Genomic DNA, 12,544 nt, shown 5'->3' on the forward strand with positions numbered 1-12,544 from the left:
GCAAACAAGAGGTATACAAATTGACAAGAAAAACACCATAAAAAGTCCTGAGGATTGCGAACAGTTTAGAAGTCAGCAAAGGAGGATCAAAAAATTGATTAAGAAGAGGGGAAATTGAGTAGAGAGTAGGCTTGCGGGAAGATAACTGTCAAAGTTCTATAGGTATGGTAAAGAGAAAAAGATTGGTGAGAACTGTTGTAATTCCCTTACAGTCATTAATGCAGGAATTTATATGTGGAACACGAAAAAGGCTGACAACCTAAATTCATACCTCTTCGCAAAGGAGGACATAGGTTCGAAGTGAGAGGAAAAGATTTAAGGACATAAGAAATAAGAGTAGGAGTAGGCCATTTGACCCCTTGAGCCAGCTCTGCCATTCAGTAAGATCATGGCTGATCTTTTTGTGGACTCAGCTGTACTTATCCACCTGCTCATCATAATCCTTAACCCCTTTATTGTTCAAAAATCAGTCTTTGCCTTAATAGCATTCAACAAGGTAGTCTCAACTGCTTCAGAGATAATAGGAGCTGCAGATGCTAGAGAATCTGAGATAACAAGGTGTGGTGCTGGATGAACACAGCAGGTCAAGCAGCATCTTAGGTGCAGGAAAGCTGACGCTTTGGGCCTAGACTCTTCATCAGAAATGTTTACTGACGAAGTGTCTAGGCCTGAAACGCCAGCTTTTCTGCTCCTAAGATGCTTCTTGGCCTGCTGTGTTCATCCAGTCTCACCTGTTTCACTGGGCAGAGAATTCCATAGATTCACAACCCTTTGGGTGAAGAAGTTTATAGAATCCCCACAGCGTGGAAACACGCCATTCAGTCCAACAAGCCTGCACCAACCTACCGAAGAGCATGCATGCAAACCCAATCCCCTATTCTGTATTTACCAGAGCTAATGCACCAAAGCTACACATCTCTGAACACCACAATCCACCTAAATTGCACATCTAAGTTCTTTCTCAACTCTGTCCTAACTTTTGAGGCCTTGTCCGCTAGTTCTAGTTTTATCTGACAGTGGGAACCTCCCTGCTTCTATCTTATCTATTCCTTCGTAATTTTATACATTTCTATCTGATTCCCTCTCATTTTTCTAAATGCCAATGAATATAATCCCAGTCTACTCAGTCTGCCCTCATAAGACAACCCTCTCAACTCTGGAATCAGCCTAGTGAATCTCCTCTGCACCCCTCCAGTGCCAGTATATTGTGTCCCAGTAAGGAGATGAAAACTGTACAAAGTACTTCACATGTGGCCTCGACTGCACCCTATACAGCTGCAGCATAAACACTCTATTTCTAACGATGACTCTAAAATGAGGGCTGTAGAGCCAAAGTATGCAGAGGACACTGAAAGTCTACAGAGGAACATAGGCTTAGTGAGCGAGCAAGGGTCTGGCAAACGGAGTACAATATTGGTAAATGTGAGGGCATCCATTTTGGTCGGAATAACGGCAAAATGATCTGTCATTTAAATGGTAACAAAGTGTGGAGCTGGATGAACACAGCAGGCCAAGCAGCATCTCAGGAGCACAAAAGCTGACGTTTCGGGCCTAGACCCTTCATCAGAGAGGGGGATGGGGAGAGGGAACTGGAATAAATAGGGAGAGAGGGGGAGGTGGACCGAAGATGGAGAGAAAACAAGATAGGTAGAGGGGAGAGTATAGGTGAGGAGGTAGGGAGGGGATAGGTCAGTCCAGGGAAGATGGACAGGTCAAGGAGGTGGGATGAGGTGGTAGGTAGGAAATGGAGGTGTGGCTTGGGGTGGGAGGAAGGGATGGGTGAGAGGAAGAACAGGTTAGGGAAGTAGAGAACGGCTGGGCTGGTTTTGGGATGCAATGGGGGGAGGGGACGAGCTGGGCTGGTTTTGTGATGCAATGGGGGGAGGGGAAGAACTGGGCTGGTTTTGAGATGCAGTGGGGGAAGGGGAGATTTTGAAGCTTGTGAAGTCCACGTTGATGCCATTGGGCTGCAGGGTTCCCAAGTGGAATATGAGTTGCTGTTCCTGCAACCTACGGATGGCATCATTGTGGCACTGCAGGAGGCCCATGATGGACGTGTCGTCCTAGGAATGGGAGGGGGGAGTTGAAATGGTTCGCAACAAACAACTGCACCTCCCAGTCGCGAACCATTTCAACTCCTCCTCCCATTACTCAGACGACATGTCCATCATGGGCCCCCTGCAATGCCACAATGATGCCACCCGTAGGTTGCTGGAACAACAACTCATATTCCGCTTGGGAACCCTGCAGCCCAATGGCATCAATGTGGACTTCACAAGCTTCAAAATCTCCCCTTCCCCCACTGCATCCCAAAACCAGCCCAGTTCTTCCCCTCCCCCCATTGCATCACAAAACCAGCCCAGCTCGTCCCCTCCCCCCATTGCATCCCAAAACCAGCCCAGCCGGTCTCTACTTCCCTAACCTGTTCTTCCTCTCACCCATCCCTTCCTCCCACCCCAAGCCACACCTCCATTTCCTACCTACGACCCCATCCCTCCTCCTTGACCTGTCCGTCTTCCCTGGACTGACCTATCCCCTCCCTACCTCCTCACCTATACTCTCCTCTCTACCTATCTTGTTGTCTCTCCATCTTCGGTCCGCCTCCCCCCTCTCCCTTTTTATTCCAGTTCCCTCTCCCCATCCCCATCTCTGATGAAGGGTCTAGGCCCGAAACGTCAGCTTTTGTGCTCCTGAGATGCTGCTTGGCCTGCTGTGTACATCCAGCTCCACACTTTGTTATCTTGGATTCTCCAGCATCTGCAGTTCCCATTATCACTGTCATTTAAATGGTGTAATTTGTGGCATGCTGCTGTACAGAGGGATCTGGGTGTCCTTGTGTACGAATTGGTTCGCAAGTGCAGCAATAATTAAGAAGGCAAATGGAATATTGCTAGGAGGATGGTGTTTACTCAGTCCCCAACTCCAAAGTATCTATGTAAGTTGTAAACAATTGCAGTCTCAACGCTGATCCCTGAGGCACCCCTACTAGTCGCTAATTGCTAACCAGAAAAACACCCACTTATCCCCACTAGTTGCTGTCTGTTAGTTAACCAATCCTCTGTCCTTTGATTATAAAAGTCTTACCTCGCGTGACTTGGCCTTTCTGTTGTGGTGGGAGTTGAGAAGGAAGTGCGAGGGCATCCTGGGAAGGCAAGCGTTTCGATTATAAAAGTCTTGCCTTGCATGTCTCATTTTTCAGCAGCGGGGGAGAGGTGAAAGTGAGGACCGGTGACTGCCGGGAATATATTTGGGCAGTGGCTGAACCTGAGACGCTACACATGTAGTGTCTCCCACCCGCCCTCCTCCTCTAACCAAAAAAAATGTCTCAGCGGTGTGTTGGTTAGGTAGGGTGTTTCTATTTTTTTCTATTTCTTCTGTATTGTGTAATTGGTTAAAATTTACTTTGTTAATTTATCTATTAATTGGTTATTTGAAAAAGACCATAGCAGAGAAGTATTGGAAAGTATTTAACTCATAAATTTATATAAAGTAATGCAGTAATTAACTACGTAGAGATGGCTGAGCAGGTGATATGCTGTATCTGTATGATGTAGGAGCTGGCTGATCCCATTGTGAACAGCACTGACCACATCTGCAGCAAGTGTTGGTTGCTGGAAGAACTCCGGATCAGAATTAATGATCTGGAATCTGAGCTTCAAACTCTGCGGCACATCTGGGAGGGGGAGAGTTACCTGGACGCTATGTTTCAGGAGGCAGTCACACCTGGTAGATTAAGTAACTCAAATTCAGTAATGATCAGGGACAACAGGGTGTGACTGCAAGTGAGGCAGCTAGGGGGATTTTGAGTTCAGGAGTGGAGGAGCCTCAGCTTTTGACTTCATCCAACAGGTATGAGATACTTACTCCCTGTGGAGATGAGGAAAAGGGCTACAGGGAGGATGAGCCAGCTCACCATGGCACCATGATGTGGGAGGCCATTCAAGAGGGGGGATCAAAAATACATGTGGTAGTTATAAGGGATTCTATAGTTGGGGAATAGATAGTATCCTTTGCAAGCTGGATTGGGAGTCCCGCGTGGTGTGTTGCCTGCCCGGTGCAAGGGTGCAGGACATCTCTGTCTGGCTTGAAAGGATATTGGAGCGGGAGGGGGAGGATCCAGTTGTGATCCACATTTGGACTAACAACATAGGCAAGGCAAGGATGGGGGACCTGTTTGGGTATTATCAAGCACTAGGAATGAAATTAAGGAACAGGTCCTTGAGGGTCATAATCTCCAGATTACTGCCTGAGCCACGTGCAAATTGGCTTAGGGATAAGAAAATTAGGAAGTAAATATGTGTCTAAGGGAGTGGTGTGGGAAAGAGGGTTTCCATTTCATGGGGCATTGGCATCAATTTTGGAACCGGGCGAATCTGTACTGATGGGACGGTCTCCATCTGAACCGATCTGGAACCAGTGTTCTCGCAAAAAAGATAAATAGGGTGGGCACTCAGACTTTAAACTAGTGAGTTGGGGGGAAGGGAAAGGGAAAACGACAGGGAATGTGATGGTAAATAAAAAGGTTAGCATGTGTCAGGAGGGTTTAAGCTCAAGGCAGACTGTGAACGAAGCAAAAAGGAAGGATAACTCAGGTGATATTATTAGAGATGTTGGGAATCATGAGGGTAAGAAAGCTAGCATAAACGCACTTTTCCCAAATGCTCGTAGCATTCGTAACAAGCTTGATGAGTTAACGGCACAAATCATCTCGAATGAATATGATTTGGTAGCCATTACGGACACATTGTTACTGGAGTTAAATATCCAGGGTACCAGACTATTTGGAAGGATAGACACCAAGATAAGGTGGTGTAGCTCTGATATTCAAGGATGACATCAAGGCAGTGCTGAGAGATGATACAGTTTCTAAGGAGAATGAGGTTGCATCCATTTGGGTGGAAATTAGAAATTCGAAGAGGAAAAAGTTACTGATAGGCGTGGTCTATAGGCCACCAAATAATAACATCACTTTGGGGCAGACAATAAACAAATAAATAACTAATGTCTGTAAAAGTGGTACTGCAATTATCATGGGGGATTGTAATCTACATGTTCCAGCTCGGTCAGGGTTACCTTGAGGAAGAGTTCGTTGAGTGTATCCGTAATAGTTTTCTGGAACAGTATATAATGGAACCGATGAGGGAGCAAGCTATCCTAGATCTGGTCCTGTGTAATGAGACAGGAATAATTAACGACGTCATAGTTAGGGATCCTCTTGGAAGGAGTGATCACAGTGTGATTGAATTTAGAATACGGATGGAGAGTGTGAAGATAAAATCCAATAGGGTCCTGTGCTTGAACATGGGGGACTACAGTAGAATGAGGGAGGACTTGGCTAAAGTAGACTGGAAACAAAGATTTTATGGTGGGACAGTTGACGAGAAGTGGAGGACTTTCAAAGCAATTTTTCGAAGTGCTCGGCAAAAGTATATTCCAACGTAAAAGGAAGGACTGTAAGAAAAGGGGTAATCTGCCACGGGTGTCTAAGGAAATAAGGGAGGCTGTCAAATTGAAGGAGAAGGCATACAAAGTGGTCAAAAATAGCATGAAACTAGAAGATTGGGAAAACTTTAAAGGTCAACAGAAAGCCGCAAAAAGAGCTGTAAAGAAAAGCAAGATAGAACATGAGAAAAATCTAGCACAGAATATAAAGACAGATAGCAAAAATTTCTATAAATATATAAAACAAAAAAGAGTGGCTAAAGTAAATGTTGGCCTTTAGAGGATGAGAAGGGGAATTTAGTTATGGGATATGTTGAAATGGCCAAGGCATTGAACAGATATTTTGTATCGGTCTTCACAGTGGAGGACACTAATAACATGCCAGTAATTGACAAAGAGATGAAGGTAGGTGAGGACCGGGAAACAATCATTATTACGGAAGCGGTAGTGGTGGGCCAGCTAATGGAGCTAAGGATTGATAAGTCTCCTGGCCCTGATGGAGTGCATCCCAGGGTACTAAAAGAGACGGCAGGAGAAATAGCAGGTGCACTGGCAGTAATTTTCCAAAATTTGCTGGACTCTGGGGCAGTCCCAGCAGATTGGAAAACAGAACACTGGCAGTAATTTTCCAAAATTTGCTGGACTCTGGGGCAGTCCCAGCAGATTGGAAAACAGAAAATGTGACACCATTGTTTAAAAAGGGAAGTAGACAAAAGATGGGGAGTTATAGACTGATTAGCTTAACCAGTGTCCTGGGGAAGATGCTTGAGTATATTACCAAGGAAGAAATAGCAAAGCATCTCAATAGTAGTTGTGCTGTTGGGCAGATGCAGCATGGGTTCATGAAGGGCAGGTCATGCTTGACAAATCTTTTGTAATTCAATGAAGACATTACGAGCCAGGTGGACAATACCCAGTGGATGTGGTGTACCTAGATTTCCAAAAGGCCTTCGACCAGGTGCCGCAGAAGAGGCTGCTGCATAAGATAAGGATGCATGGCGTTAGTGGTAAAGTCATAGCATGGATAGAGGATTAGTTGACTAACAGGAAGCAAAGAGTGGGGATAAATGAGTGCTATTCTGGCTGGCAATCAGTGACTAGTGGTGTGCCTCAGGGATTGGTGTTGGGACCGTAATTATTTACAATTTATATAGATGATTTGGAGTTGGGGATCACGTGTAGGGTGTCAAAGTTTGCAGATGACACTAACATGAGTGGCAGAGAAAAGTGTGCAGAGAACTGTGAAACTTTGCAGAGGAACATAGATACGTTGAGTGCGTGGGCAAAGGGTCTGGAAAATGGAATACAATGTAAGTAAATGTGAAGTCATACATTTTGGTAGGAGTAATAGTAAAAGGGATTATTACTTGAATGGTAAAAAGTTGCAGCATGCTGCTATGCAGAGGGACCTGGTTGTCCTTGTCCATGAATCACAGAAGGTTGGTCTGCAGGAACAACAAGTAATTAGGAAGGCAAATGGAATTTTGTCCTTCATTGCTAAAGGGATTGAGTTTAAAAGCAGAGAGGTTATGTTGCAGCTGTACAAGGTGCCGGTGAGGCCACACCTGGAGTACTGTGTGCAGTTTTGGGCTCCTTCCTTGAGGAAGGATGTACTGGCACTGAAGAGGGTGCAGAGGAGGTTCACTAAGTTGATTCCGGAGTTGAGGGGGTTGACTTATGAGGAGAGACTGAGTAGACTGGGATTATATTCATTGGAATTCAGAAGATTGAGGGGGTTCTTACAGAAACATATAAAATTATGAAGGGAATAGATAAGATAGAAGTAGAGGGCATGTTCCCACTGGCAGGTGAAGCTAGGATAAGAGGGCATCACCTCAAGATTAGAGGGAGCAGATTTAGGACTGAATTGAGAAGGAACTTCTTCACTCAGAGGGTTGTTAATCTATGGAATTCCTTGCCCAGTGAAGTAGTTGACGCTACTTCAATAAACATTATTAAAGCCAAGGTAGATTTTTTTGGACAATAAAGGAATTAAATGAGACGGTGAGAATGCGGGTAAGTGGATCGGAGTCCACGAAAAGATCAGCCATGATTTTATTGAATAGCGGAATGGATTCAAAGGGCCGAATGCCCTACTCCTGCTCATAGTTCGTAGGTTCTTATGTATCCATGCTACTACATTATCTGTAACAGCATGCATCTTTATCATAAATGCTCATAATGTCCTCAAAGAATTCCAGTAAAATAATTAAATGTAACCTGCCTTTTATGAATCCATGCTGCATCTGCCAGATGGGACAATTTCTATTCAGCGGTCGGCACAACATTGTGGGCTGAAGGGCCTGTTCTGTGCTGTACTGTTCTATGTTCTATGTTCTATGTCTCAAAATTTCTTCCTTGATTATTTATTCAAGTATTTCCTCCACAACAGAAATCAAGTTAATGGGCCTATAGTTATTTGCCTTTTGTCTACCCCCTTTATTAAACAGTGACATCACATTTGCTGCTTTCCAATCTGCTAGAACCACCCCAGAGTCGACCCAATTTTGGTAAATTACCATGAATGCATTTGCTATTTCTCCTGCCGTTTCTTTTAGCCCCATGGGATGCATTCATCAGGACCAAGAGACTTGTCTACTTTTAGCTCCATGAGCTTGTCCAACCCTTTAGTGATAATGAACATTTCTTGGTTGACATTTAAAGATTTCCCAAGCTTCTAGCTTCCCACTAATCTTTGCTACTTTGTATGTATTAGCTTTAAAATTGATACTCTCTATTACCTTCAATATCCACAGCTAATTACCTCTTTTCCTACAGTCCTTCTTTTTCATTGATATATACTTTCTCTGAGCTCTGCGAAAATCACTTTGAAAGTCCTTCAATGTTCCTCACCATACAGTCCTTACTCCCAGTCTATCTTAGCCAACTTATCCCTCATTCCATTGTAGTCTGCTTTGTTTAAACACGAGACACTGGTATTAGATTTTACCTTCTCAACCTATTTTAAATTCAACTGTACTGTGATCACTTGAACAATATGTAATGGAACCTATGAGGGAGCAAGCTATCCTAGATTTAGTCCTGTGAAATGAGACAGGAATAATTAATGATCTCACAGTTAGGGATCCTCTCAGAAGGAGCGATCACATATGGTCGAATTTGAAATACAGATGGAGCGTGAGGAGGTTAAATCCAGTACTTAGTCTCCTTTGTTTAAGCACAGGACATATGATGGGATGAGGGAAGAGTTAGATAAGGTAAAATGGGAGCAAAAACTTTAAAGTATTAAATTGAGCAACAGTGGAGGACTTTCAAAATGATTTTTCTGTGCTCAGCAGAAGTATATACCAGTGAGAAGGAAGAACTGTAGGAAAAGAAATAGTCAGCCATGGATGTCTAAGGAAATAAAGGAAAGTATCAGATTGAAAAAAAACATAAAAAAGAGCAAAGATTAGTGGGAAATGAATAGACTGGGAAATCTTTAAAGGCCAACAGAAAGCCACAAAAAAATTCTAAAGAAAATTAAGATAGATTATGAGAGTAAACTAGCTCAAAATATAAAAACAGGCAGCAAAAGTTTCTATAAATATGTAAATCATAAAAGTGTGGTGAAGGCAAACATTGGTCCTTTAGAGGATGCAAAGGCCTATTTAATAACTGGGAATGAGGAAATAGCCAAGACATTAAACAGTTATTTCATGTTGGTCTTCACAGTGGAAGACAGAAATAACATGCCAAAAACTGATAGCAAGAAGGTTATAGCAGGAGAGGATCTAGAAACTATCGTTACCACTAAAGAGGTAGTGGTGGTCAAGCTAATGGGGTGAAAGGTAGACAAGGCACCCAGCCTGGATGAAATATATCCCAGGGTACTAAAGGAGGTGATGGGGGAAATAGCAATGGCACTTGTAATTATTTACCAAAATTCACTGGACTCTGGGGTGGTTCCCACAGATTGGAAAACAGCCAGAGCGACACCACTGTTTAAAAAAGGAAGTAGACAAAAAGCAGGTAACTTTAGGCCAGTTAGCCTAACTTCGGTGTCGGGGAAAATGCTTGAATCTATCATTAAGGAAGACATAGCAAGACATCTGAATATAAATTGTCCCATTGGGAACACCCAGCATAGGTTAATGGAGGGTAGGTCATGTTTAAGTAATTTGGTGGAATTCTCTGAGGATATTACTTGCATGGTGGACAATGGCGAACCTATGGATGTGGTATATCTGGATTTCCAGAAGGCATTTGACAATGTGCCACACCAAAGACTGCTACGTAAGATAAAGATGCACGGTATTACAGGTAATGTATTGGCATGGATAGAGGATTGGTTGAGAGTAGAAAGAAAAGAGTAGGGGTAAATGGGTGTCTTTCTGGTTGGCGGTCAGTGGCTAGTGGTGTGCCTCAGGGATCAGTGTTGGGACCGTAATTGTTTACAATTTACATCGATGATTTGGAGTTGGGGACCAAGTGTGGTATGTCAAAATTTGCAGATGACACTAGGGAGAGTGGTAGAGCAAAGTGTGCAGAAGACACTGCAAGTCTGCAGAGGGATATTTATAGTCTCAGTGAGTGGGCAAAGGTCTGGCAGATGGAGTACAATGTTGATAACTGTGAGGTCATCCATTTTGGTAGGAATAACAACAAAATGAATTATGTTTTAAGTGGTAAAAAATTGCAGCACGCTGCTGTGCAGAGGGACTTGGGTGTCCTTGTGCATGAAGTGCTAAAAGTAGGATTGCAGGTGCAGCAGGTAATTAAAAAGGCAACTGGAATTTTGTCTGTCATTGCTAGAGGGATGGAGTTTAAAAACAGGGAGGCTATGCTGTAATTGTATAGAGTCCTGGTGAGGCCACACCTGGAGTACTGTGTGCAGTTTTGGTCTCCTTACTTGAGAAGAGATATACTAGCATGGGAGGGGGTACAGAGGAGATTCAATCAGTTGACTCCAAAGTTGAGAGGGTTGGATTATGAGGAGAGATTGAGTAGACTGGGATTATTTTTATTGGAATTCAGAAGAATGAGGGGAGATCTTATAGAAATATATAAGATTATGAAGTGAATAGATAAGGTGGAGGCAGGGAGGTTATTTCCACTAGCAAGTGAAACTAGGACTAGGGGGCACAGCCTCAAAGTGAAGGGAAGCAGATGTAGGACTGAGGTCAGGAAGAACTTCTTCACCCAAAGGGTTGTGAATCAGTGGAATTCTCTGCCAAGTGAACTGGTTGAAACTACCTCACTGAATGTGTTTAAGGGAAGGCTAGATACATTTTTGAACAGTAAAGGAATTAAGGGTTATGGTGGGCAGGCGAGTAATTGGAACTGAGTCTCAAAAAGATCAGCTATGGTCTTATTAAATGGCGGTGCAGGCTCGAGGGGCCGGATGGCCTATTCCTGCTCCTGGTTCTTATGCTCTGATGTTCTTATGATTTGTTCAGTCAAAATTGTGGAACTCCTATCATCCTATGTGGGTGTACCTGCACTAAAAAATGCTGGGTCCACTGCTTTTCAACAGTAATATAAATGATTTGGATATGAACATAGGAAGTATGCTTAGTAAGGTTGCAGATGGCACCAAAATTGGAGATGTAGTGGACAGTGAAGAAGGTCACCTCAGAGTACAACAGCATCTTGATCAAATGAACTAATGGGCTGAGGAGTGGCAGATGGTGTTTAATTTAGATAAATGTGAGGTGTTGCATTTTGGTAAGGCAGATCAGGGCAGGACTTATACATTTAATCGTGAGGTCCTGGGAGTGTGGCTGAACAAACAGAACTTGCAGTGCAGTTTCATAATTCTTTAAAAATGGAGTTGCAGATAGATAGGATAGTGAAGAAGGCATTTGGTGTGCTTTCCTTTATTGGTCAGTGCATTGAGTATAGGAGTTATTCGGTCATGTTGCAGCTGTACAGGAGATTGGTTCAGCAACTTTTGGAATACTGCATGCAATTCTGGCCTCCCTATTATAGGAATTATGTTGTGAAACTTGAAAGGGTTCAGAAAAGATTTACAAGGGTGTTGCCAGGGTTGGAGGGGTTTGAGCTGTAAGTAGAGACTGAGGCTATTTTCCCTGGAGCTTTGGAGGCCGAGGGGGTAACCTTTATAGAAGTTTATAAAATCATGAGGGGCATGGAGAGAGTAAATAAACAAGGTTTTCTTCCCAGAGGGGGGAGTCTGAAACTAGAGGGCATGGGTTTAAGGTGTGAGGGGAAAGATTTAAAAGGGACCTGACAGGCAACATTTTCATGCAGAGGGTGGTACATGTATGGAATGAGCTACCAGAGGAAGTGGTGAAGACTGATACAATTACAATATTTAAAAGGCATCTGGATGAGTATATGAGTAGGAGGGTTTAGTGGCGTATGGGCCAAATGATGGCAAATGGGACTAGATTAACTTAGGATATCTGGTCGGCATGGACAAGTTGGATCGAAGGGTCTGTTTTTGTGCTCTACATCTCTATGACGTCATGGCTCTGTGGCCTTAATATCAAATAATGGTCATTCTCACTTCTCCTCAGGAATTCAGCTCTTTTGTCCATGGTTGAACCAAGGCTGTAATGAGTTCCAAAGCTGAGTGGCTCTACAGGAACCCAAACTGAGCATCATTGAACAGGTTATTGCTAAGTAAGTGCTGCTTGATGACACCACTGATGACCTCTTTTATCAGTTTACTGTTGATTGAGAGTGGCCTGATGGTACAAGTAATTACTCAGGTTGTACTTGTCGTGTTCTTTGTGTATAGAACTTACCTTGTGGTGTGCATATATATGGTCCCCATGGTACCTGAGATGTTGGTCCTTGATGTTAAACATGAAGACACTTTGGAGCAAGCTGTGAATTGAAGTCACTAGCGACTTGCTCTGACCTCTATGGTGAAACTTTTATATGTTGGGCACCTTCCAAGCTGGGGTAGGTGACAACTGCAACGCCTCCTGGTTGCTGTACAGATAGAGAGCATTTATTGCATGTCCTTAGTTGCCTTTGAGAACGTGATGGTGAGTTGCCTTCTTGAACCCCTGCAGTCTCCAAGTGCTGTAGATTGACCTATAATGCCATTTAGGTTTGATTTACAGGATTTTGACCCCAAAACACTGAAGGAATGACAATATATTTGCAAGTCAGGATGACAAGTGGCTTG

At 43.5% G+C, this 12,544-nt stretch overlaps 1 protein-coding gene across 1 annotated transcript in view; it reads left to right on the forward strand.

Annotated features, from left to right (window-relative positions):
• The window catches only part of LOC125447038 (threonine synthase-like 1), an 83,106-nt gene that overhangs the window by 1,725 nt on the left and 68,837 nt on the right, over positions 1-12,544 (forward strand). The window contains exon 2 of the mRNA XM_059641980.1: positions 11,925-12,030. The gene's annotated coding sequence lies outside the window, so the exon portion shown is untranslated. The remainder of the gene's footprint in view (positions 1-11,924; positions 12,031-12,544) is intronic.

This window comes from Stegostoma tigrinum, chromosome 2 (assembly GCF_030684315.1).
Source record: "Stegostoma tigrinum isolate sSteTig4 chromosome 2, sSteTig4.hap1, whole genome shotgun sequence".
Lineage (NCBI taxonomy): Eukaryota > Metazoa > Chordata > Chondrichthyes > Orectolobiformes > Stegostomatidae > Stegostoma > Stegostoma tigrinum.